This window comes from Danio rerio, chromosome 1 (assembly GCF_052040795.2).
Source record: "Danio rerio strain M-AB ecotype USA chromosome 1, GRCz13ab, whole genome shotgun sequence".
In the NCBI taxonomy this organism is placed as follows: Eukaryota; Metazoa; Chordata; class Actinopteri; order Cypriniformes; family Danionidae; genus Danio; species Danio rerio.
The window spans coordinates 34,887,599-34,915,017 of NC_141021.1; the positions used below are offsets into that span (position 1 = coordinate 34,887,599).

The window sequence follows — 27,419 nt, forward strand, 5'->3', positions numbered from 1 at the left end:
TCATGCTTCTATTCAAATAGTGGGGAAAAAAAAGGTTTAAAATGTTGTATTTTAAACAAATAGTTATAAATTTGAGTAAAGCATATATTTGTCCTAATCTGCCAACCACAGATAACTCTTGTTCCTATTTTATTTTTTGTTTGTTTCAGAAGTTGACAAAAGTGCCATGACTATTATCTGATTATTTAAATATTTACACAGCACAATATCAATATTCTAACCAGATGAGATCAGTACTTTTTATTAGCTGAAAATAATTGGAACACTTATCTTCCAATAAAACAAAAGAAACCATTTCTCTATTGCTTTAAGTAGTTGTTATATGTTTTTCCAAACTGTATTTTACACAGTTTGCTATACATTTTAATGGTTCTTCTCGCAGAATAAATCCAGACAAGCTTATTAGCAGCCTGACACAAAGAAGAGGGCTGTTTCATAGCCTCAAATTAGTCATATTTTTAGTTTTTTTTTTCTTTTAAAATTTATGTTTTTATGTTAAATGTTAAGATGCTCATAGATCTGCTTAAAAATATTTGTTATGCATTTCTATAAGTTTTGTGTAAAGATTTCTGCACATTTCTACTCAAAAAGTTGAGGTAACTCAAACCAACAAACCATTTAAGTTCAAAAACTAATCCTATTGAGTACTGTCAACTTAATCTATTTGAGTAAATGAAGCAATTTGAGCATAGTAAAACCCGATAAATGAAGAGAACTCAAGCCAACTGAGTACTGTAAAACCCAATAAGTTAAGGCAACTCAAACCATTTGAGTTAAAAAAAGTCAATCTAAGGCCGTACTCACACTAGGTACAGTTGCCTCGAACCGGGCCAAAGCACGCTTGTCCCCCCGACGGCCCGCACTCACACCACAAATGGGCCTCGGCACACTTAAGTCATCGCTGCTGCGATGTTCAGTGCGAAGTGCTCTCTCACTCAGCAGCAGCACAGTGGAGATTTCTCTAGTTATATCGTGGTAGTCGTTTGATATGCAGTGACATGCAGTCAAATATTTCGCCAAACAGTCCTTAGGGATGCGGTGACACGCAGTCAGATATTTCGCCGTACAGATCTGCCACTTTTGGCGCTCATAAACAATTATAAAGCTCTCGTGCTGCAGGAATGAGGAGGTCTGTTGAAGCCGTGCAGCTGTCGTGCAGTGAGGGGTTTGGGTCTTTAATAAACTACGGCAGTTTGCGTTCACTGAAAAGTAAGAATGATTAATAAATCCAAATGAAACAGCCCCTTAAAAGTCACGTCTCGCTTTCAGTTTCGGGCTTTGGCGCGTTTTGCACTCACACACAAGCAAACCGTGCCAAAGCCCAAGTGAACCGCGCTCAGGCACACCTCTTCCAACCAGGCCAGGGCCAGCCAAGTGAACCATGCTTGAGCCCGATTCAGCGCACTCACACTTCTCAAACGATCTGGGAAATGGGCCTGGGCACGGTACGGATGGCATAGTGTGAGTAGGCCCAAATTGAGTACTGTGAACTTACACATTTTAGTTGAAGTAATGAGGTATTTAATTAAGTCATTACCTTCAACACTGAGTTCAAAACTCTTTTTAAATGAGTAGAATTAACTTTTAGTCAATTTTGAGTTAACTACACTCATTTCATTTGATAAAGTTGACTGTTGGGTTTTTTAGGGTATTTGTTATGAAAAAAGATTTCTTGTGCTCTTACTCTTTTTAAGGGTTCTTGAGAAAAGAGAAAGAGAGAGCAAGGAGTGTGGAATGTTTTGTTGTAATGCTGCTTTCAATGCTGTTGATTCTGATTAAAGAAAGAAATAAGAATTATTACTCTGGTAATGCTTGTTGAAAAGACTAGTACATTCATGACAACAAATAAGGGTTACAGAGAGAGTGGCAGGTGTGATAACAGATTCTGGAAGTTTCTTAGCTGAAGCATTCAACTTGGGCGACACATTTTTTTTATACGCCATGAAGCATATTGGCGAGACACGAGAGCACCAAGGTTAATTAAGGTGACTGATTTTACCACTTCCTTCTTTACAATTGAAACAGCAGCTGAGCAGTGAAAATGTCCACAGACTCTTGCATGCTCCCCACTTGTGAGACTTCCTCAATGATACTGATGCTGTAGAAATTGCACCTGCAGAGGAATGCACAGACCAGACAAGCCTGCTGGCACTTCAAAATCAATATCCCACTGTGTTTTCATAAACACGGTAGGCATAAATAAAATTCATTCTATTATGGAAAGCCCACTTGTACGTTGCTCATGCACAAATGCAAGATTGGCTGTTATTTTTGTTTACATTATTGTTTCCTGGCATAAAGCAGAACTATGAACTGACTGTTGCTGTTTTTTAGGCAAACAATGTTTGTTTCATTTCTAAAAATTTTGGTTTTGAAAGCATTTCCAAATTATAGTAAGTTTGCTATGTGAAAATACAGATGGTTCATTGCTGGTTTTGTTCTTCAAGCAAAAATGTAATGAGCATAGTGTCACTATCCTCAGCCTGATCTCACAAAGAAAAATAAGTATTTCACGTTTTGTCAGATTAGTGGCTATTTAGCACAAATTTGTACAAATTCGAGTTCAGTCATAAGAAAATGTACGATTTTAAAAAGAAGGGGTGGCACCCAACCCCACCCCTAACCTCAACTGCCATTGAGTAATGAGCAAATCTACTATATTGTACAAACTACACTGTACAAATTCAAACGAATTAGCCACTAAAACAAAAAGTTACCAATTGCCATGATATTGTTTTGATATCATTGAAGAAGCATTAGCCATTGCTTGTAAGTAGGAACAACCACACGTTTTCAGACTGGCACCTTTTCCACTCTTTTAGTCAAAAAATTGTAATGTCTCCAAATTTATAATCAACAAATCAATGAATTGCTGTCTGCTATTATGTCCACAAAGACCACAGCACCTGGTGACCTTTCTTCTGAAATCATGACTGCAGTAAAGCAATTGACTGCTGATATGATGACACTCAAGGTAGAAGTGAGTCAACTAAAAGGGCAACACACTTCCTCACGCCTTATTTCTCACCTGAACATGGCAGAGGCAAGTATCATTACTCTCTACTCTCATCTCTTAGGAAATGGTGTATTTTCATCTATAATATCAGAACCTTAAGCTTTCACTTGCCGAGGCATTGACAGGTGGCAGGGCTATGTAGATGGTCACATCAGGCCACCTTCACATTATCTTAATTCTCACATCAAAACATCTTTGCATTATGAAATTTGTCACATCAGCCTATATTTGTATTGTTATGTGAGCCCATTTTCACATTATCAAGGTCATTGTGTAATTCCATCTTTTCAGTTTGCTGCTCAACATGCCAGCCTCACTTCCCTTTGTTGAAACCACTAGGTCAGCTGTACCTCACCTCATCATGATTGTTATAGCCATCCAACCTATGATAATCAATCACACCATCAGGATCATCAATCTGCAGAATTGCCCTGCAACACGTTATCTTGTGAGAGACATGGCCTGCAATATTCTACTGACAATCAACTTACATCAAATGATCATCATGTCAGCTTCATTGATGAGGATGTACAGTAGATCATCTGGGAAATTACTGGTAGCAGGTACTAGACACTGCTAATGTCAGGCATACACTGTACAATGTCCATGCATTTCCAGCAAGGTACCAACTCACACTGTACTGGAGGATCACGCAACTACACTAGCACAGTGCATTTTTGAGGATTACGTTAAACAGAAAGAGGTCTCTAAGATAATTTGTAAGGCCAATGTAGATAGATTGAGCCAGATTTGATGATCTTGATCCATGCTTCCAAATTGAAAAGGTCATACTTAATGTTTTATAGATTAGACAAAGATGACAGACCTAGGCTAATTTATGATATTACAGATCTGAAACATCTACAGTCAAGCAATTGTGTGGTTCATTATAATTGCCTAAAAAAACTTGCAAAGGATCCTTGGAAGGATGTGTCACTTCTTTTCAGGGTTGAGGTCAAGCTGACCTATATGCTTCATCTTTAGATCCATCTACATGGACCTCCTAATATATGTGACGAATCCCAAAAGAAAAAAAAGGTCACTTTCAGGAGCTCAGTGAATTCAAAAGCAGTATAAACTTTTCTGCAGATGGTGAATTATGAAGCCAGAGCTAGGTATGGCTGCATTTCCTTTTTTAAACGAATGCTATGAAGCGGGGGTGGGGGGGGGGGGTCTTGCTTTCCAGCTGACCGCTTACCTGCATGTGGATGGCATTACCAGTTTGTCCAGTAGCTCGACATGTATGTCAACGGACTTGAGATGCAGAGCAGAGTTGACTGCGACAACAGGGTTTGAGTATGGTGAAGAATGCTTCCAGAAGCAGGTAAGATAAAAACAGAAGCCAAAAAATAAAATAAACAAATAAACAATCAAGTGAGAATGTAGTAAAATTTGAAAATGTGGTAAAATCAAAGGGCTTTTTTTTTCTGCATTGCTTTCCAAAACACTGAGGATGGGTTTAGGAAAGGGGGTGGGTGGGTCAATCAGTGCTTTTTAAAATACTGTTGGTTGGGTTTATTGAAGGGGGAGGATGGGGGCATTGGTCGGTTGGTCAGTCAAGTCAGTCAGTCAAAAGCTGCTTCTGGTGCATTTTCATGAGAACAAATTACACTCGCGGGAGAAGTTTGAGATCTGAAAAAGCATACACAGCAGCCTCTGGCAAATTTGCGAAAATAAAAACTGAAAACAAAAAAAAAAACGTACCTCCTGGAAGAGAAATGTATGGGAGCTTGATATAATGTATAATATATGTAGCTCCTCTCTAGAAATGTATGGAGAGGTAGGTAATCTGAATGAGCCTGAATTGGAATTTGGCTTCCATGGCTGAGCATCCAAGTTTTACATCACAATATGCACTTCAAAGTAACAGATAAAGTGGTGTAAAGGATGCCACCCCTGGTCTCTAGAACAGTGCATAGTTGTGTTCTCTGGAGTGATGGATCATGCTTTCTGTTGGGCAATCTAAAGCTTGAGTTTGGATTTGGTCATTTTGGTGGATGGGGTGTGGTATGAGGATGATCTTCAAAGTTTGGGCTTGGCTGTTTAATGCCAGTTAAAATAACTCTCAATTTCTCAGCATACCAAAACAATTTCATACTCCCAACTTCTTGTGAACAGATTGCCAATGGTTTCTTCCTGTTCCAACATGACTGAACCATTGCAAAAAGTAATCTATAAAGACATGGATGAGAGAGTTTGTTGGGAAGGAACTTGACTGGCTTCCTGGCCTCATCCCAATAGAATGCCTTTGGGGTGAATTAGAGAAGAGATAGTCTCATCTGTTATCAGTGCAAATTATATTCTCTAGTTACTTATTGCCTGCCTTTTATTAAACATAGGCTGTTTATTAGTTTTTTTTATGAAGTACATATTCTGCATAATCTTATTCTACACCCATAACCCTATCCAATACCTAAACCCAACAACTATTGATAAGCAAAGCATTAGGAGTTTATAGAGCTAAAAGCCATAGTTAATAGTGAAAATTATACTAATATAATTTAAACTCTTTAGTTGCATTAAGTTACCCTTTAATTGACAGTTATTTTAGTTAAGGTAGATTCATCAGTTACACTCTATTTTGATGGACCATTTGTTGAATTTAAGTAACATTGCATTTACATGCCAACTGATTCTTGTTAGATTATAAGTAGACTTTTAAGTTGGGGTTAGGGTTAGTGTAAGTTGACGTGTACTTACAACGTTTCTTATAGTCAGTTAAATGTCTGTTGAAGGAGCTCTATCCACATTTTAAGCAGTCTACTAATACTCAAATGGACCATCAGAATAAAGTGTTACCGATTCATCTGCTCATCTGTTGTCACATTAATCCTATCAAAAATCAGTGAAAATCTAAGAAATGCCATTAAATGACTGTTACGAGCCAAAATCTCAGACAACATGGACAGCAAATTGGTCAGTTCACCAGACAGTTACTACTGAAACCAGTGCAAGTATTATTACTATTATTATTATTAAGTTTTCCATGTTGTCTGTAATGAAACTTTCTAAATCAAATCACTTTTCAGTAGTGAAGCTATTTTATTAGTCAAGTAGCGCAGTAGCGTCCACACAAGCCACATTCGCGGATCAATAAGTGATGGCACTGACATTCACAGAGCTGTGAGGCCGGTGTCTAGCCGATGAAAGTAAATCCATATGATGGCAAGAATGACAATTTCCTCTTCTTCCTGTTTTATGGTGTTGGACAACAAAGTTTTTGGTGTGTTACTGCCACCTCTGGTTGGCAATGTCACCAACAGAAACTTGCTTGATGGAAAGATGACTGAGCGAGAAGAGTTATTTCTGAAGCAGGATTCCTCATGATATGATAAGATGCAATAACTTAATTTCTGATTCTGTGCTCAAAAATTCTTTAGTATATATATATATATATATATATATATATATATATATATATATATATATATATATATATATATATATATATATATATATAGCGTAGATGTAGCTAAGATACTTTTGCCATGTAGCTTTTAGCTCAGCTTGCTACATATCACAAGGGGTAGCTTTTAGTGTAGTTAAGCTACATTTTAAGTAGGGTAGCTAATAGCTTAGCTCACTACAATTTTCAAGTAGCTTGCCCAACACTGCTAAGAATGTTTAAAAAAATAAATCTACAGGTATTATACCAGTTGGGAGTATAATCAGTTTATGATCTGCACACTTATCTATAGGGGGACCATCAAAATAAAGTGTGACCATTATCAGACATCTAACTTTACATTGGGAAGGCCTTCCTTGAAGAGTTGAAGCTGTTATAATTGTTACTTTTAAGGGTTTCTTTAAAGTTAATGTGCATGTAATATAGTGCAAATTGACTAAGAACAATACCATTATTTTGATTTGAGCATAATATTTAAGTCTTAACCTTGTCTTTAGTTATAACAAAGATACTCATAATTTCCTGTTTATTAGGATATATGTATTTATTTATTTTTTTAAACACAGCTCATAACAAATGGAACTAAATCTAACCTGTTTTAAAGCATTGCAATATCTTTTTTTCTTCTTTTTTTTAAGACATAGGTGCAGAAAAGAAATGTCCTAACCTAATTGCATTATGCATTGAATCATGAAAACTACAGCTCCAGCTGACTTTCCCAAAGAAATCTGTGTGGTTTAATGATCAAAACCTTTTTCTGCACATGCAAATGAATGTGTATTGGAGGGACTTTAAAGCAGCTGCATCCCCAGTCGCAAGGCACCCTGTTGCTTTTCGCATCTTTTTCGGGGCACTTCAGTACTCCGATTTAGCTGTTTATTAATGACAGACATGTTTATTTCTGCAGTTGTTGTCCCATGTGTAAACTGAACAGAATTGTGGGTATGTGTCCAGACTCATTAATGCGGGTCTTTTGAGTGCAAAATGATGCAAATTAAAGATTGAAGAGATGGGCAATCTTTATTAGCAAAAGCCACCAGATGAAAACTAGAACAATGGAAATCCAATATTGCAGGTTTAGAAATTCAATTGAATTATTTTTATGTTCATCATTTATAGTAGGTACTAAAGCAGTTAATGATTTATGGAAGGTCACAATGATCATATCTGTTTTCCATGTACTTTCATCAACAAAATGTCACTCCTATCACAGTCCATTTAATTAAAAACTGTTATCCACATTCAATCCCAGGACATTCCCCTCAATATCCGACCACCTTCAGAGCTCTGATGGAGAGCACATTCAAAGTCAATGCAAACATGATCAATCAAATCCAGAGAACAAAGGCTAAAATGCATTGATCCAAGGCACTGCATGTAGCATGACATCTCCAACCGGCATAAATTAATTGAGCTTCATGAGTAAATGGAGCTCAAGGCAATTAATGTTATAGCTTCACGGATGACTTGCACCGTTATAACATCATGGGTGGAGGCAGTTATTGGTGGCTGTCTTGCTGTTGGCTTTCTGCTTTGATGCACATGTGTCTGGGAAGAGGTATAGCAATTGTGGCAGCTTAAGATGTGCTTGTTAGGAGCTAATCTAGAGTGACAAGAGCTACAATGATACTATTGATATTGGGATTTCAACGAGATTAAGCCAATAGCTGCACAACGTTACCATATGAGAATGCTGGAGTCATGAAAAACATTAAATGCTTGAATGTGCTTATAGTTTATTGTTTGGACTGGAATGTAATAAATGACTTGTGGAAAACTTTAATATTTTAATTAATCTTATTCAGACATTATTTCAGACATTACATATTTCTTTAGATAAGTCTTATCCATGAGAAGACAACCAGACATTACATATTTCTTTAGATAAGTCTTATCCATGAGAAGACAACCACACTTCTAAAAATTTTGGGAGATGTTGTATTAAACAATGATGGGGAATTTTGCATGCAATCAAGACTACGTGATTTGTAATTCTCTTTAACTTGTATTGTATAAGCAAAAATGCATGCATAGAATTTTTTTTTTTTCACTAACAAGCTTAAATGTACTTGTTACATTTTAAATGTAAACAAATGTTTATTACGATGGCTGCAACACATAAAAAAAAAAAAAAATTGAGACTGAAATGGTAGAACATTCATATTTGATAATTTTAATAAAGCCCAAGATAAGCTGATGGAATGTGCGTATGTACATCAGAGATGTTTCGTATATAAAATGAGGATCTCTATCATTTCTGCTGTAGTGCTATCTTGTGGTCTTTTGAGCATTAATTATGTTTTCGTTTTTGTACCTGTTTTGTAGTTGTTCATTTGATCACTATTTGTTTCCAGCTGTCCGTCATTGTCTAATTAGTGTTGTCTTTATAAGCGTTGTTATGCTGTGTTGAGTTTTCCTTCGGATGTTTGCTGTTGCACTCTCTTTACACGATTCTGTTTTGTTATGGCTGCCTCTTACGTATATGGTGGTAGTTTGTTCACTGACTCTTCGTTTTGGTCTGTTTGTTTGTTCGCTTTGTTCCACACTTGAATTATGTTTTTGAATTCCAGTTTAAACATTGTTTGATTTACTTTGTTTATAATTTTGTACTTTTTGTCTCTGTTGGATTTTTGTATCAGGCGTGTCCCCTTATTTTGTTATTAAAACTTAAAATACTGCACTTGAATGAATCTTTAGATTTTGTAAACTTTCATGAAAAGCCTGTCATGAAAATAAATAAAAATGGATCATGATTAGATTATTATTTGTAGACTGTTAGGTTAGGGTTAGTGTAAGTTATACCTGCAAAATCTGTTAGTCAAATGTGTTGAAGGAGCAGTATCAACATATTAAGCAGACAGTCTGCTAATACTCAAATGGACTATCAAAATAAAGTGTTACCAGAATTTCTAAACAAATTAAAAATCACAACAGGTACCACAAATGTGCAATCACATTAGGTTGTTCATTGGATAACATATATGCAATTGTAAAATGATTAAAGGAATCTAGATACATTTTAATTTTTAGAGCAAATCAAAAACCTCATCTGAATGTGTTGTATTCAGGAGTATATATGAACAGCTTGACACATTTACAATTCCAGAAAAATAAACCGGAGTCCCTAGGCTGGTAAAAATGAGTATGTTTACATCGGCACCATTAATCCGATTTTATGATAAAGACAATATGCTGATTAAGAGTCTACCACGTAAACAGTGATTTTCGATGATCTTAATCCGCCTAAAGTCATAGTCGAACAAAACAGAAATTGAATTGTGGAGACATGTGGAGTATTATTATTTTAGTCACATAATTGAAGTGCAGTACAGACATGGAAACATCTTAATCAAACTATTACCATCTTGTAGTATTTTGCGACACCATTGTCTATACCAGGGGTCATCAATCTCGGTCCTGGAGGGCCGGTGTCCCTGCAGGATTTAGCTCCAACTTGCCTCAACACACCTGCCTGGGTGTTTCAACTATACCTAATAAGACCTTGATTAGCTTGTTCAGGTGTGTTTGATTAGAGTTGGAGCTTAAATCTCCTGGACACCGGCCCTCCAGGAACAAGTTTGGTGACCACTGGTCTATACACACATGGCTGTTTGACACTATTCTTTGTTACAACACTCCTCCAGCAGTTTATACTCACACCCAATATCTCATTTATCCTGCGAGCATGTATGAAATGTCCCTAAATGAAAGTGAAAGTGCCAAACTGCAGTTGAAGTCGACAAGTTAAAATGAAGCGCCAGAAATTACATGAAAATCCAAAGGAACTGTGGATAGCATGGTGATGCAATGACATTAATCGTTTTATGTGCTCTAACATGTAAAACAAGATCATGAAAGGAACATTTAAAAAAGCAACTCACATAATCATATTATTGTCTCATTCAAATTAAGGCATATTATTAAATTACTGATATCCATGTAAATGTAGTAAGTGAATATCCTCAATTTCAAGATGATTAAACATTGCAATTAAAATGAAAGTTCATGTGATATGGTGTTTAACATATCTCTATACCAATTTTGCAGTTTGTTGCAGCCATAAAAATGTTTGTTTATGTTTACATAATAACCATTTACAGAATGATAATTTTGTCAATTATATAATGGTTAAAAAAATCTGCAATTCACCTATTCCTGACATTATTTAATTCAAAAGAAGGCCTATTAAATAAAATGGGGTTATAAAATGGCAAAAGCCTTTCATCTTATGAATTCATACCTTTGGTCTGTGCAGGAAAAAAAAAATGTTGAGCTCTAAAATCTATATAAAGTTTCATAAAAAGATAATAACATGTATTCTCTAAAGATCTTGGCTTCTGCCCTATAGCTCTCCTGAGAGAAGTGGCAGTGACTGGTTCATGAGCAAAGTCAGATATTTTTTTAATGCATTGCTGACTTATCATTGTGCCATATTCATTGCATAAAGCTGTACAACATAATATTGACTTTGAATGTTAAATCAACAATATGTTTTAACTAACTAACTAACTAACTAACTAACTACTACTTCTACTACTATTACTATTGCAACAACAACCAGTACAACTTTTAAATAGTTTTTTTTTTTTTTTTTGTGTGTGTGTGTGTGTGTGTGTGTGTGTATTTGTCCATTTATTCATTTTCTTTCCGACTTAGTGCCTTTATTAATCAGGGGTCACCACAGCGGAATGAACTACCAACTTATCCAGCATATGGATGCCCTTCCAGCTGCAACCCACTGGGAAACATACACTCTCATTTACACAAATTCACAACTGGCAATTTAGCTTACCCAATTCACCTATAGCGCATGTATTTGGACCTGTGGGGGAAACCAGAGCACCTGGAGGAAACCCATGCGAACATGGGGAGAACATGCAAACTCCACACATAAATGTCAACTGACCCAGCCAAGGCTTGAACCACCAACCTTCTTGCTGTGAGGCGGTCGTGCTACCCACTACGCCACTGTGACATCCCGTATATTTTTATTAAAATATAAATTGATTGATAATAAATATAATAGTAATAATAAGCATTATTTGATAATGTGTTGCAATTTATACAATTACATATGCACATATTGAGTTGCTCTAGTGTGTTGCTAACAAGTCTACAAGTGTCTATGAAAACTGGTGTGACTGACCACCATCCAAACCATTACTTTTTGCACAGTTCCGAAACCTTATTCAGATGAATGGATAGAAGAGCATGTGAATGCATACCTGTGTGAGCACGAGAACTTAATTGGGCTGAGGCGAAAGCAACAGAGACCAATTACCCATACTCCTGTGGTGCTCCAGAGGCCTGTCAAACCTTTTGTCTATCGTGTTTTACGGTTTGCCGAGGCTAGAGCTGCTCTTTTGTGCATTGTCACAATCTGCAGCCGAATGACTTTGCATTTAAATGAAGCCATCACTGAGCTCCACGCAAAAGTAATCTGGCTTGAGGTATCAGAGGGTGAAGGCTGTGTTATTAATCAGTTCAGTTTCACATGGAAGACAAAAATGTTTCCTTGCGCCTATAACCACCAGAGTAGATATAAGCAAATCTATTAGAGTGCATGAGAATGTGTGGATGTGTATGTGGGTGAAAGTAAACCCAACAGTGAATTTACATTTCTTATAGACATAAATAAAGACCATGATTTTTAATTGACAGTTTTGTAGATTGACAGAGGTGACATGTTGAGATGGTAAAGGTATCATAGTGTTCAATTGTTTTCTGATATCCAACACAATCTCACGGCAATTCTTAACTTTTTCATTTAGTGGCTAATTCATAAGAAATTGTACAATCTAATTCATACAATTTAGTACGATTTTCTCATCCCCCAATGACAGTTGGGTTTAGGGGTGGGGTTAGCTGCCATGCCTCCTTTTTTAAAATCGTACAATTTCGTACGACTGAACTCTAAACTAGCAAAATGTAAAATACTTACGTTTTCTCATGAGATCAGGCTGGATGTCCACATAGTAGTTATAGAAAATGATTTATTCTTATTTATCGCCACAGAAATTACCCCATACAATTAATATGTAAATTAGACCATATTTGGAAGGGTTGTAAATATAAACAACGCATACACAAAAACACAGCTAGGACTGAAAAGATTAGTCAAATTCTGCACCATTTGTCATTAACTGCCTGTGTCACTTAGCACCATATAGAAAACAATATAAATATGTGACTCCTTGCCTTTAGACTCCTTGCCTCTCCTGGTTTCAAAATAAGAGCCCCAAATACATAGACAATTTAATATACGCTTAGACAAACTTGACAATGAAGAAAATTATTTTTCTGTAATCTTATTAAGCAATCAAATGCATAATAATGATCTCGCATGGAATGAAACAGTAAATGTTTTGCTCCAGATGGCCTGTTTTTAGCTATACTTTTTAAACTATTGTATTCATCAGCTACTGCAGATGCTTCATATTCTTTTTAAGATTTGTTGTGCCTGTTTTCCTCCTCTCAGAATCTGTACAGATGATGCAAATAGGAATGCACGGTCCACCACTGCCCCAAGATAAAAGAATTCAACTTCACAGGTTATGACGTAATAAGTGACGCAGACACAGCAACTCAGTTTTGAAGCAGGTGTTACTTGCACTGAGAAAATTGAGGAATCTTGGATACATCAGACTGACTTATTAATTTAACATATATTTAATGATTTATTGATATTAATGAACAGTAATACTGTAAAATATGGTTTTACATATGGTTATGGCGACCCTGGATTAATAAAGGGTCTAAGTCAAAAAGAAAATGAATGAATGAGTATACTGTCTGCTCAATATCTATAAATACAACCTAATGAACCCCAAACAGAATATAATAACTTTGTAGCTATATGTTAGTTTCTTTGCTAAGCCTAACCTAAAAACAAACACCTTTACCTTAGTCCTTGATTTATCAGGGGTCACCATGGCAGAATGAACTGCCAATTACTTTGGCAAATGTTTTCTACAGTGGATGCCCTTCCAGGAGCAACACAGTACAATAACTCATGGAACCCCCATGCTGGAAATCACCAACATGGTCAATTTATGGCCAATTTAGTTCACCCAATTTATCTATATCATAGATCTTTGTACTATGAGGGAAACCAAAGCACATGGAGAAAATACAAACAAACACAGTGAGAACATGGTGCAGATGTATTTGTATTATTTGTCATTTATTTTGACCTTACAATCAGTCTAGCATTCCAAATGTATTTTCGTTAACCTTTAAATAATATTTAGCCATGGATATTAAGTTAATTAGCTTTTTTTTATATAACAAAGTTTCACAGTTAATAATTAGTTTAATATGCAAATGACATAGGAATGGTGTTATCAGGGTGTCAACATGAAAATAACCCCTCATCTTTCAGGTCTTCACTGATTTAACTTCACTGATCGATAGTTACTGCACAATAACCGAGGCCAGTTGATCACTTTTCAATTTGTGTTTGCATTGTGAGAATTTGCAACACGTGTGCTGTCAAACCAATTAATTATTTTCTTAATTTGTGTTTTTTTTTCATGTCCATGTGTTTTCTTAAGTTGGAGTAAAATTGAATTATTTTGGCCACTGTAATGATCTCACTGCAGTCTGTAAGTTTTTAATTTAAAGGCTAATTCATATGAATATGCAATTCCATTCCAACACATTCTCACTCCCAACTCGTCATATATTGACCCTTGATCAGGAACATTCGGTGTCATTCATACATCTGTTAACAATGCTTGTTATAATTCGGTGAGAACAGGTTATCTTTGAAAAATAATTTTTTAACAAACAGCACTGTATAAATTTCTAAACACTAAATTGCCAGTATATAAAAAAATGTTGTTGTTGAATAGGAGGTGTAGACTTGTCAGTTGAGAGGTTCGAGAAGAAATCTAAACACCTTATTCAACTAAAAGCAGAGGTACAATACTGTGTATGTGCAGTAAAGTAAAAAATGGCATAATAACATATGACGCATGGATAGAGCAGTTGTTTTTGTCGAATGATGTGTGCCATGTTTCTCTAAAATTATCCATCAACTCTGTGAACTGCTGCAGAAAAAAACGTCAATCCTCCTTTCATACTCTCAGTGACAGACGGCTTGTTTTGGCCATGAGGGTGGGCAATTGTACAGCTTCGTATATATAAGCAACTCGACACAAAGCATGTGTTTGACATCTCTTAATTAAGATCCAAAATAGAGAAATATACTTCACTTTTCAAATCAAATAAATTAAGCCACTGTAGGAGAATACCAAATAGATATTACTATGAAATAATCAAATACACTGTGAACATTAAAGTAAAAACAATTGTATGTTGGGACATGAAGGCAACCTAAGTTAGCTTATTAGTTTTTACAAATTTAATTGGATAGAACAAAAAGCTATTAACTTGTCCTTCCCAAAAACTAAGTATTGTTTTGTTTAAGCTCATTTTAAATAATTAAATTGACTATAATGAAGCCATGGGGCCTCGTGTACAAAGATTTGTGTTTTTTACAAGCTGTAAATGTGCGTACACAATAAAAAATAAATAAATAAAAAAATCAGATGTATGAAACTGTACGCGGAATCCCATGTTCTCTTTGTACATCCAAATTAACGTGGAACTGTGTGCACGTACACAAGCGCAAAACCCCTCTCTGTCTACTACCCCATATAAATATGGTAATGACTCCACTTTGGCAAAACCAAACAAAAAAGCAATGGCAAAAGCAAGCAAGAAGAGAAACTTCACAGAATATGAATTGGAGGTGCTCCTACCCAGATAGCATACGAATGTGGGACACTTTAGGCAGTTATGCGGCACTGATGGTATTCCTTTGGCCCAGACAAAATGAATGTGAGCCTCACCTGTACAATGGCAAAGGGGGGCCAACAATTCAAATTCATATATGGGCCATTTAAGGCCAAGATTTGGCACTTATGGCAAAATGTAATCTGAATGTGAGCCCAATGTGGCCCATGTGGAAAATGATAAGGACAAATGTGGGATGCCGGATTTGAGCCAAATGCTGGATTTGAGCCACATGAATTTTGCTAGCTGGGTATCAGAGGTAGACCAGAGAAAAACTGTTATTTGCAGGTTTGTCCTCCGGAAATTAAAAAAAATAGAAATTTAAAAAAATAGAGTGGGAGAGTTTGGCTGACGCGGTTAACGCAGTGTGGTCTGAACATTGCACTGTGAATGAATTAAAAAAGAAACATTCAGATGTAAAGGTGCAGCTTAAGAGGGGAGCAGCGGGCACCGTCAAAGTGTGGACCAAACAGGTGGTGGAACATGGGAACCTTACTAACACCCTTTGAGGAGAGAGTTGCCTAAATCAATTGTGGGTGACACTTTACTGTCTGGAGTAGTATCCGTGTTTGTAGGAGACACAGATGTATTAGAGGAACACATTGTTATGGTGATATAGCAGCACCTCTTCGCTCTTATCAAGGCAGCACCACTGACATTTCAGCTGCCCAAACGTCCACTCTACAACTGACAGAGTGTGAGAATGTTCATCATTGTATCTGCGCTCTTGGTCAGTTTGTGAGTTGTTAAAGGGGGTTGACAGCCACGTTTTTAATGGATAACCGCGGTCTCCTGATATGCAGTTAAATAATTACACTCAATAAAATAAAACAAAAACTTAGCTGGCATAGTATCTTTAAATACATCAGTCACCAAGAAGCCACCCATCGCGCAACCTGCCACCTTGGAACCTTAACCCAACCATGTTGTTGTGAGGATGAATTAATCATGGGTTGACCCAGGCCACCTTGCCACAATATTTGTTAAGCATATTTGAGCATCACATATTATTTGCACATTTATTGAATGGAAATGTTTCCAATTCATGTATGCAAATTCGTCTTCATATGGCACCTTTATAGCAATGTGTGTGCAGTTGATCGCTCCGATTACATTAGGAAAACCGGCCATCGCTACAAATTGTGCTTTAATGTTTGGCTGGTCAACTGCATGATATGGAAACCTTACATACCTGCTAGACATGCGAATGATCCCGCCCCATACATCTGCCATTGCACGGCTCAATGTGACCGGCCTAATCCCGAACGCTCTGCCAGTTCCCTTTGGAAAGAATCAGTTGCCAAGATACTTTTTTGGTGCGATACTTTGTAGTGTGCAATTTAACATAATTGCCTCCAGGAGTCCCATAAAACAAACACAAGAAACACACAAGAAATACATGTACGCCAGACATGAAGTTGGCGCAGACCAACGCACTTTCTCGCATTAATTTTATCATTAGTAAATCCAAACGTGAGCGTGAAACCTAGCGTACGCAAAGTTTTTGTGGATACACAGCATTGATGAGGGCCCTGGTGAGCAGAAGTGACAAACAGCTTTAGAAAAACAAAAACATTCATTCATTCATTTTCTTGTCGGCTTAGTCCCTTTATTAATCCGGGGTCACCACAGCGGAATGAACCACCAACTTATCCAGCAAGTGTTTACGCAGCGAATGCCATTCCAGCTGCAACCCATCTCTAGGAAACATCCACACACACATTCACACACTACGGACAATTTAGCCTACCCAATTCACCTGTTTCACATGTCTTTGGACTGTGGGGGAAACCTGAGCACCCAGAGGAAACCCACGCGAAGGCAGGGAGAACATGCAAACTCCACACAGACATGCCAACTGAGCCGAGGTTCGAACCAAAGCATAAGTAATTGCAAACTTGTTTAAACCTATGAAGACCTAAGCAAGCATACATTTATGCCAGGCAAATATTTACTGTATGTTTAACAGAAGTGTTAAACGTTCAATGAGCCAACTGTGCTCAAGTTCCAAATTTAATTTGTATGACAAATTGGTATTTTACAATTATAATTTGCAATTAAAATACAATGTCTATGTGTTCAAGAGACCACACATTTCACAATCACAAAACATAATAAAATTTTTTAAATAATGCAAATGGAAGGTAATTCAACCAGAGAAAACACTTTATGTCCTTTTGATGTATTAAATGAGCTGTGGTACAGACTTGTCAAAAAGTATCCATTAATATATATATATATATATATATATATATATATATATATATATATATATATATATATATATATATATATATATATTTGGTAACACTTTATTTTGATATCCCTTTTGAGTATTAGTAGGCTTTCTACTTAATATCTGTTGATAATGTTCTTTCAATCATTTAACTTAAATTTGACAAAAATTTCAAAGCATCACTATCTGCTAAGGCCAATGTGACATGGATTTTATGTTGATCCTAAGATTATTTGATAACATTGTTTCTATAATAGTTTATTTGCACATCTTCTTAATGGTACAAAAGTAAATTCAGTAATTGAAGAAAATCCACCTTAGTTTACCATAAGTCTTGCATTTGTAGATTTAAAATGCTGTTTGCATCTTGATGTTTCCATCCAGCATTTTTAATGCAATATCCAAAAGTAAACGGATGTAAATGTTGCTTGTGTAAGTGTAAAGTGTTACTGAGATTAAATCTTAATGATCAAAGTTTCATCTCCAACAAACAATTCAATGTATAACTGGTGCATGGTAGAAATTACACTTTTGTGTAAATATTCATGACACCATAAAAATGACAAAAATAGGGGGGAAAAAATCAATATCTACTGTGGGAGAGTTTTTCAAGTGTTGAATGTGTTCCGAGACACTGAGAGCTGAAACTACATGCATCATATAACTTGACCTTGAATGAATACTCAGTGGGATGTCATTATATTTGGCTGTGTTAAAGTGAAGTCTGACACCATAATGACTGCAGCGCAGAATGTGGCCCGTCGTGGGCTCACAGCTTACTGTAACCTCTGTTGTGTCTCTGTTCCCGATTAGAGTCAATACTAAAGAAACCAGATACTGTTTGGTAAGTCAGCTTTCAATCTCTTTCTCAAGGTTGGTGGGATTTACAAACATTTAGTGTGAAATGTATGCAGTTCTGTGGCTTATAGGGTGTAAGTCGAGAAAAAGAAATAGACATCATTTGGAAAAAGTATGTGTATTTTCCATTTTACATGCTATTTGCACTATATCATGTATTTGCCCATTCTTAATAATATTTAAAAAGTCATTTTCCATGAATCTGTAGATTAAAAAAAAAATATATATATATATATATATTTTTCTTGCATTGCAAGGCAGTAGTGCTGCACCAATGTTGGTGCTGCTGTATTATATAGCTACTATAATTGTTACAGCAGTCGTTCTGATGATTATTAAATAAGATGTCATACTGTTTAATAATATTTACATTAAAAGCTTCTATTGGGGGCTGAGCTTAGAGAATAGGCTCAGCTTAGAGAATAAGCCAAGCTTATTTTGGTAAGTCAGGTTTATTAATGGCAGATTCGATTTCATAAATCAAATTTGCGATAGTTCAAACTCAGTTACTCTGGCAACATATGCTGGGAAACTCCTCCAGGGGGCTATTTCATAAAAGTGGTTTAGAAAAGCAGGGATTAAAGTCAAAAGCCTGACTTCAATGAGCCGAATTAAACGTCCACGCTTAAACTGGTTCCATAACAGCAAGTTGAAGATAACTTGATCTAACTAATCTGAGTTCACTTTAAATAATATAGATAACTGATTGTGCACATTACTGTCGTGAAACCTTAAAAGTCGAGCATAAATACATCAATTATGTTGTGTGCTACTATGGCAACTTCAAGAACAGAAAGAGCTCTGAAATGAGACACAGCTATGTTCACAGCGAGTGAGCCACGTTTGTTTTTAGAGTTCAAACATATAAGAATATAAACATATAATCAAATAATACGGCTGACAGGAAACTGCAGATTGTTCAATAGGCTACATGTGTAGCAATATATTTTAAAATATAGGCAATTATTTGGGCTTACTAACATGAAATTAAATTTTTGTCATAATACAATAAAAGAGTGCTTGACTGTGAGCGTATGTGTGTGTGTGTGTGTGAGAGAGAGAGAGAGAGAGAGAGGGAGAGAGAGAAAGAGGGAGAGAGAGGGAGAGAGATAGAGAGAAAATATGCGCTTACTGCCAATTGTTGCTTGCAAAGAAAAATTTTAATGCAGTGCAGGCTCCCTGTAACATACAAAAGAAGCTTAATGTGAACACATTAGGTTTAAAATAAACAAAGCAGTGCATGCACAAGTGGTGGGATTTTTAATTTGCTGCCAAAACTGCTGCAAATTGCTACTTTCCCTTTAACACTTGTGCTTCCCGCGGCCCGTAATAATACATCTTTCCATTAAAGTTGGGCTGTTGCTCAGCCCAGATCCATCTCTTAATTATTCCACTCAGTTTATAGCTTTAAAGGTATTATTTAAGAATTGTAGTCTTCGTCTTTATATTAACCAGTGTCTTTTTCTCCCCGTGTTCACGTGGGTTTCCTTCGGGTAAATTGTTTCCCCCAAATCCAAACACATGCGGCATGCGCTATTGGTGAATTGAATAAGCTAAATCGTCCGCAGTGTATGAATGTGAAAGAGTGTATTGTATAGATATTTTCTGGTGATGGGTTGCAGCTGGAAAGGGGTCCGCTGCGTAAATCATATGCTGAATAAGTTGGCCGTTATTCCGCTGTGGCGACCCCGGATTAATAATTAAAGAAAAAAAAAATAAAATATATATATATATATATATATATATATATATATATATATATATATATATAATTAGGGGGGTTGGGGGGGGGATTGGTGGCTAATAATTCTGACTTTTAATGTATATATATATATATTTTTTTTTTGCTATTAAATGACTTAACACACAGGTGAGGTTAACTCACAGGCTAAGTCAAGGTGAAGCTTAATCAAGGTAATTTTAACATTCACCTGACATAATTTGATGCTATTTTAATTCACTTGACCTCTTAATAATGAATAAAACTTTCGTCAATTAATATTAAACATATATACACCAAACATCTTCAAGAATAGATCAATAATACTTTTAAATTCAAATAATTTATAGCAAACAAAACAAAAACAAACTACAACATTTCAACTCATTTTTTAAATGTTTATGTTGATTTTTTTTTCCCATTTATTAAAATTTTTCTTGATATTATCCCTCAACATATTAATTTGGGTGTACTAATTTTTGGACTGATCTTCAGTTTATTTGTTGTTAGATTAGTTCCAAATTTTGCTTTGATACTGAATAATGTATATGCACAAACATATTATTATAGAGCATTCTGTAGAAAATACTAATTTAAATTATTGATTTGTGAAGTATATGAATTACAAAATTTAATGAAGAAATTATATTAAGAAAGCACTGACTGATATAAAAAAGTAGACTGCATTTCTTAAAGAATGACTTTAAAGCTGCAAACCCTGAGTGGAATAGGGTGATAGATCCCGGCCGAGCAGTGGCCGCACTTTAATATAGATATTTTCCCACGGGGTGCGAGAAACACATGTGTCAAAGGGAAAACAGCATTCTGCAGCAGTTTTGGCAGCAAATTACAGATCCAACTGCTTGTGCATGCATGTTTCTTGCCATTTTTTTTAAGTCAATGTGCTGAAGTTAAGCACATTTTGTATGTTACAAACTTTTCCTTTATTTAAAAACTTAAAACTTTTGCAAGCAACAATTAGCAGTAAGTGCGCATTTTCTCTAGCTTTCTCTCTCTTGCACGCACACGCAGTCAAGCACAATTTCAATGTATTGCGACAAATATTTAATTTTACTTCATTAGGACTAGATAATGGTCTTTTTTTATGACTAGACAACCATTTCATGTCAGCTTCTCTTTTGCTTTGTTGCAAGCCACTATTTTTGATTATTATGTTTAAAATATTATAATTAAAACATACATGGCTCGCTGTGAACAGCTGTCTCATTTCAGAGCTCTTTCATTTCTCATAGTTGCCATGATAGCACACAACATAATCGATGCGTCTATGCCCAACCTTCATGATTTTGCGACAGTAACGTGCTCGAGCAGTTATCTAGATTATTTAAACGGAACACGGATTAGTTAGCTCAAATGATCTTCAACTTGCTGTTATGAAACCAATTTAAACGTGGATGTCTAGTTCCACTCATTGAAGTCAGGGTTTTAACTTTAATCCCTGCTTTTCCTAACCACTTTTATGAAACAGCCCCTTGGTATATTAAAATCAAGCTTTGAATGTCTGTTGTTATATTTATCCCATTTAATCCCATAGGTCACAATTGTGACTAAAATTTTTGCTTGCATTTTTTTTTTTTCTGTAGCATTAAAAGCAACTCTTATTATAAAGCACATGCTTACATATAATGAAAATTTAAGATGTCTTAATAGGTTCAGGGCAATTCTAGCGTTATTGGGTAGTTTGGCCATGTGACCATAAACATGTATTCCCTAGTACTGTCATCTGAATGAAAGGATAATGTCAAAGCTCAGAAATGACGGGTAAGCTTTCTAAGTTTTTAAGTCATTATTAAATAGACAATACATAATCATGGATCATCATGAAATCTATACATACACATTAAAATTATATTATTTCATTTTTTTTTCTGCTGTCAACCTGCTGATAATTGAAGATGGTCACAATTGTGACCGGTGGTATAACACATAATCTAAGTCCCCCATATGTCACTTTGTGTTTTTCTCAGGGAACTCTCTTTTAGACTGACCTTACAGTAAGTCAAGTTTTGGATTTACTTGGTGCTGATGATCCAGAGCATGCAATCTGCAATATAGCAGTGCTCCCAAAGACAGAAAAGGATGCAACAGAAAGTGGTTGTGATAGTGATGCATCTGACATGGATTTTACAGATGACTCACCTATCATCAAGAATCTTGAATTGTACTGTAGAATTGTTCAACAACCTCTTTATTGTCATCTTCAGATGCTACTACTTCCACTATACCAGTGCCCATGGCAGAAAGCATCTCTGCTTAGCTGATTAAAAAGATCAAGTCCAAAAAAAAAAACTGCAAATAGCCATTTGCCTGACTACATAGTGTATGAACCAACAGCAGTACAATGTGTAAAAGCATCAAATGTGGATGTGTTTTTAGCAATGTACCTACAATCTCTGAGAGAGCTTACCTTGGAAATGTGAAATCTCTACTCCGTTCAGAACAAAGACAAGCCTTTTAATTTAAACATGGAGGAACTGCTGATATTTTATGGTGAGCTCCAAACCCCTGGATATTGCACTGATCCATGACGGCATTTGCTCTGGTTATTGTATGATGACGTCCACAACAACTGCATCTCCAATGCTATGAGAAGAAACAGATTTGATGAAATTATGGCATCCATCCATGTAGTGGACAACACAAAGTGCAACAATGACCCCTTCTTTAAAGTGAGGCCAATCATTCAGGAGCTTAATAGCTCATACAAAATTCTGCCATTCAGTAAGTGGCTGCCAGTTGATGAGAGCATGATTCCCTTCTATGGGCACCACGGGTGCAGTTCTTAAAGGCAAAATGACCATAAAAGGTCTGGTGCCTGGCATCCTCAAGGGTTTACCTATACCACATGGAGCTGTATGCTGGAGTGCATAATAATCTTTAAGAGACTGGGCTAGCTTAAGGGCCCAGCGTAGTCTTGGGTTTAGCTGAACAAGCGGGTGTTCCAGGAGGATGCAACTTCACACATGACAACCTTTTCACGACATTATCCCTGATTGATGAGATGACAAAGCGAGGGTGCACCAGGACCCTGCGGCAAAACAGGTTGTTTGCTGTGCCATTCAAACCAATTGATAAATTCCAGATGTTACAGAGGAGCTCCACCGAAGTTTTGTCTGAAGTAGAAAAGCTACTGGTGAGGTGGACAACAGTGTGGTTACTGTTGCAAAAAATGTGGAAGATGTTGTAGGGTCCAGCCAGTTGGTCCAATGACGGTATCCAATGGTGGATGAAGGTTCACTGCATGTTCGGTCTTTCCAGTGCACAATGTTGATTTATATTAAACTTAACTCATATCTGACTCCAATTTTAGTATGAGATGGTTTAGAATATTAATATGTTTATCCTCGTTTTATCTGACTCCAATTATAAAACATTAAGAAGATTATATCAATATGTAATTTAGATAAATGTTTGAATTGTTTGTCTTCACTAGTAACTATAACATCCGTTCATTCGGGTGCTCATGTCGCTCAGAGAAATCGCCTCGGCCGAAGGCATCCCTCACGGTCACACTCCGGTCAGTCTTGAATATTAAACAGAGGTAAATTGACTAATACTTTAGATGGCCGCTACCAGCGCGCTCGTTCTAAAATACTTTAGTTAGTCCCGCTTAGATGTACACCTTTGAGTTAAGACAATCATCATTTCTAATTAGAGGTTAGGGCATTAATATAAATGTACCCGACTACTGGACTCTATAGTAACTTTGGTTTTCACCAAGCCCATGGTTTCCCATATGAACTTAATTTAGAATAATATTACCTTCAAACAAAGGTCGGGTACCCAATCTAGGTTAGTCGTGCAACACCTTGTTGACCTAGACGGAAGTTATCGCCCTTTCCACCCAAGTACACATGAATCAATATCAAGAGTCAGCCGGATCGCTAAAACACAATTAGTGTGCCCAATGCTCCATCTCAATTGGATTTTAGTCCATCTACTGACCTGACGCAAGACGTGCGGAAACAAGGATACAGCGTAATCTACTTGAATTAATAATTACAGAGTGAACAAAATATGGTCAAACATTACAATTTATTAGTCAGGTAAATGTATTATGCCAATTCAATCAGTCAATTCATAAATGATCAATACAAAACATCAAATTATCAAAGATAAATCCAAGATGAAAAAGATGCATTCCTGACTTTGTAATATACATAACATGGCGCAAGCCATGTTATGGGCTGATCTGGTTAGGCAGAATCGCGCTGAGTTATTCTCAACCCTTACCTTAAATAATCCAAGAATTCCCTCAAGGAAGGGGGTGTGAATGTATAAAAAGTCACACCCTTCACAGTGGTTAAAAAGAAGCCTGAAGTTATATATTTATTGTTTTGATTATGTCTATTTCTGAGAGAATGAGACCATTGTACCAATCGCACTGAGACATTTCAAATGATATCAAACATGATAGTTAAAGTCAGTTTGGTTAATCTAAAACATTGAAATGACCATATGCGTGAGTTGGGGGGATGAAGCTGAGTTTCAGCATACTCAGATGCAAATGCAGCAGGAACTGGTTTTTCCCGCATTCCCCCCTGGGTTGTGAAGTTACCAGTCTCTGTTTTCAGCTCATGTTTTGAATTGTCAAAGATATCAGAATATTTGCAATATTTCAATTCTTACAGATGTCTAGTCTGAGGTACCAGTTAAGAGATGAAACAAGGAAAGAAAGGAATATGACAAACTCCAGCAACCTCAAATAACTCCTACAACCAGCAAATGGGAGGAGTAGATCTCCATGATCTTTAGGTGTCCCGTTACCACAGCACAATAAGGTCAAAAAAGTGGTGGTCGCCAATTTATACATGGACTCTTCAAAGTGCTATGGTCAACAGTTAGCTTTTCCACAGAGGTGTCATGAATGGTCACCACGATCTTCTTGGATTTCAGCGAGTAGGTCCCAAAAAATCTCCTAAAAAAGAGGTAATGGGAGGCCATCCTCAATGTTGGCTGCTGTGAATGGTATGCACAGGTTTGATGGTGTTGCTCACTTGCCAATAAACAGGCAAGCAGATTACGTATATAAAGATGTTTTCTAAGTCATAACATCTGCAAATAGCTAAATAAAAGCTTTGTAAAACTCAGATAATAACAGTCTAAGTATTTATTTTGTTGTGCAGGAAATAGGTTTGTCAGATGTTGTGTCTGTGACGGTTGCACAGCATTTTTTTTATGAGAAGTTTGCCAGGCCAATGCACATTGAATGCTTCAAGAAGTTCCATAATGTCTAGGGGAGTCATCCAATCCATAACTTCATTGAGTTCAACTAGTACACAGTTGTGATTGCTTGGTAATAATTCCTACATGTCTGGGGAGATGTCATCTAATTAATACGTTCCACACCAGTGCACATTTGGTGACTTGGAACACAGTTTTGACTTTATGAATTGATTTGTATTAATGTATTGTTACATGTTTCTAGACATTGTTACATGTTTTTAATCATAGGCTCATATTTCATCATGTTAATTATTTTTTATTTTTTTCCTTAATTTATATATATATATATATATATATATATATATATATATATATATATATATATATATATATATATATATATATATATATATATATACTATTATTATTATTATTACTATGCTATTTATTTCCATTTATAATGAAGTTTTTAATAATTTTCTCTGTTCCTATAATTTGTCATCATTTTTTATTTGAATATTTGTGTTAAACTGCTGCGCAAGATTGTTATTTTGTTCATTTTTAAACTGAACCAGACAATATTTACTTCTTGTTAATGGAATAAAACAAAATTCAACAAGTTAAACCAGTCTTTTAACTAATTGCTTGCTGGAGATTTAAAATTTTGTAAATGCATCACTATAGACCTAGACTCCCTGTATTATACTACCAGTCACAATTGTGACCAGAGATTAAACAGATTTTTTCATTTTTAAAAATTACATTGATTGTTTAATATTCTTAGAAATAACAAACAAATTCATAAATGTCATGTCTTAAAAAAATGGATTAAACGGGTTATTTATCACTAATCTAAATTATGATATTTTTGGTAATACAACCTCTAAATGTTTCTGAGTTGCTAGACTGTGAAGATCGCACTTTGTCTGGCAAGCAGGAAAGCAAGTTTTTTTTTTTTTTTTTTTTTTACCATACAAAGTACTTTATGTTTATTTTTCTAAAGACATGTATGAAATAAAGTTATCACAGCATCCCACTCATGCTATGTCCTTAAAGTATGCACTTCTTTTCTGAAGAAAAAGTACATAGAGAGTATGCAAGCTCTTGGACATAGTATTTTCTTATTAACAAACTAATTTGTTGCTTAGTAATGTTCCCTGTCAATTATCTTGTCAAATTATCCACATTTCTTTTATATTTAATTACCAGCCCTATAGGAGATGCAGCAGCATGTTAATCTGCCTTTCGCAAGTCTTTCATGCAGAGAAATCTTTGTCTAGAAGTCTTTGGATATTTTTGCCTTCAAAAGTTAATTTTCAAATACATATTTATATTAGTTCACAATGTTGTTGCAGATAAAGTATAACACTTTTAAGGTGATTTAAGTATTTTCCAGTTGGCCAAATATTTAATAATGGTAATAAAAAAATAAAAAATAAAAAAAAATTACAAAGCCTCTCTATTTGATGGTTGGTGTTGTGTGTCAGCCATGTTTGTAGTTTGTTTACACTTTTGCCAGAGTTTGTAGTTTTATCAAATTCACATCCAACCCACAATGCACTGTGGGCAATATTAGCAGTTAGAATACAGATGGTTGTACACTTTGCATTTCTACCAGAAACAGTTCACCATCCGGGAAACTTTGTGAAGAAGAAGTGATTTCTAAATTTACTTTGACTTGTATGTTATTGCAGACAATACAACAGCACATTATTTAAGGTGTTCCTTGTAACTTTTTTTAAAATAAATATGTCTTCCAATTTTGCATTTACCACTTTGTGATGTTGCCATCTCTCTTCACAACACTTAAAAGATGCTTAGTGACTGAAGACACCAAGTGATGGAGTGTTTCAGGTGTATATTTGCCCCATGCTTCCTGCAAACATGTCTTAAAGTGGGCAACCGCACTACAGGGTCTTCATTGTTGCATTCTGTGCTTTAAATTGCACCCCACATTATCCATTGGAAAAGGGTTGGAACTGCAGGCAGGCCAGTCAAGTTGTCTTGTTGAAATATGCATGGGCATCCCTGGAAAAGAAAGCAGCATATTGTGCTTTAAAATCTCTTTGTACTTTTCAGCATTATTAGTGCCATCACAAAAGTGCAAGTTGCCTTTACCAAGGGCACTGACATAACCCTATACCATGACAGATCCTAGCTTTCGTTACTGGTTACAGTCTGAATGATCATTTTCTTC

General features: G+C 35.9%; 1 long non-coding RNA gene across 1 annotated transcript; it reads left to right on the top strand.

Annotated features, from left to right (window-relative positions):
• Nucleotides 1-846: 846 nt before the first annotated feature.
• On the top strand, nt 847-24,686 carry LOC147846892 (uncharacterized). The gene is made up of 3 exons (XR_015476675.1): nt 847-975; nt 1,025-1,374; nt 23,206-24,686. It is a non-coding gene; the product is annotated as an uncharacterized LOC147846892 (long non-coding RNA).
• The last annotated feature ends 2,733 nt before the right edge of the window (nt 24,687-27,419 follow it).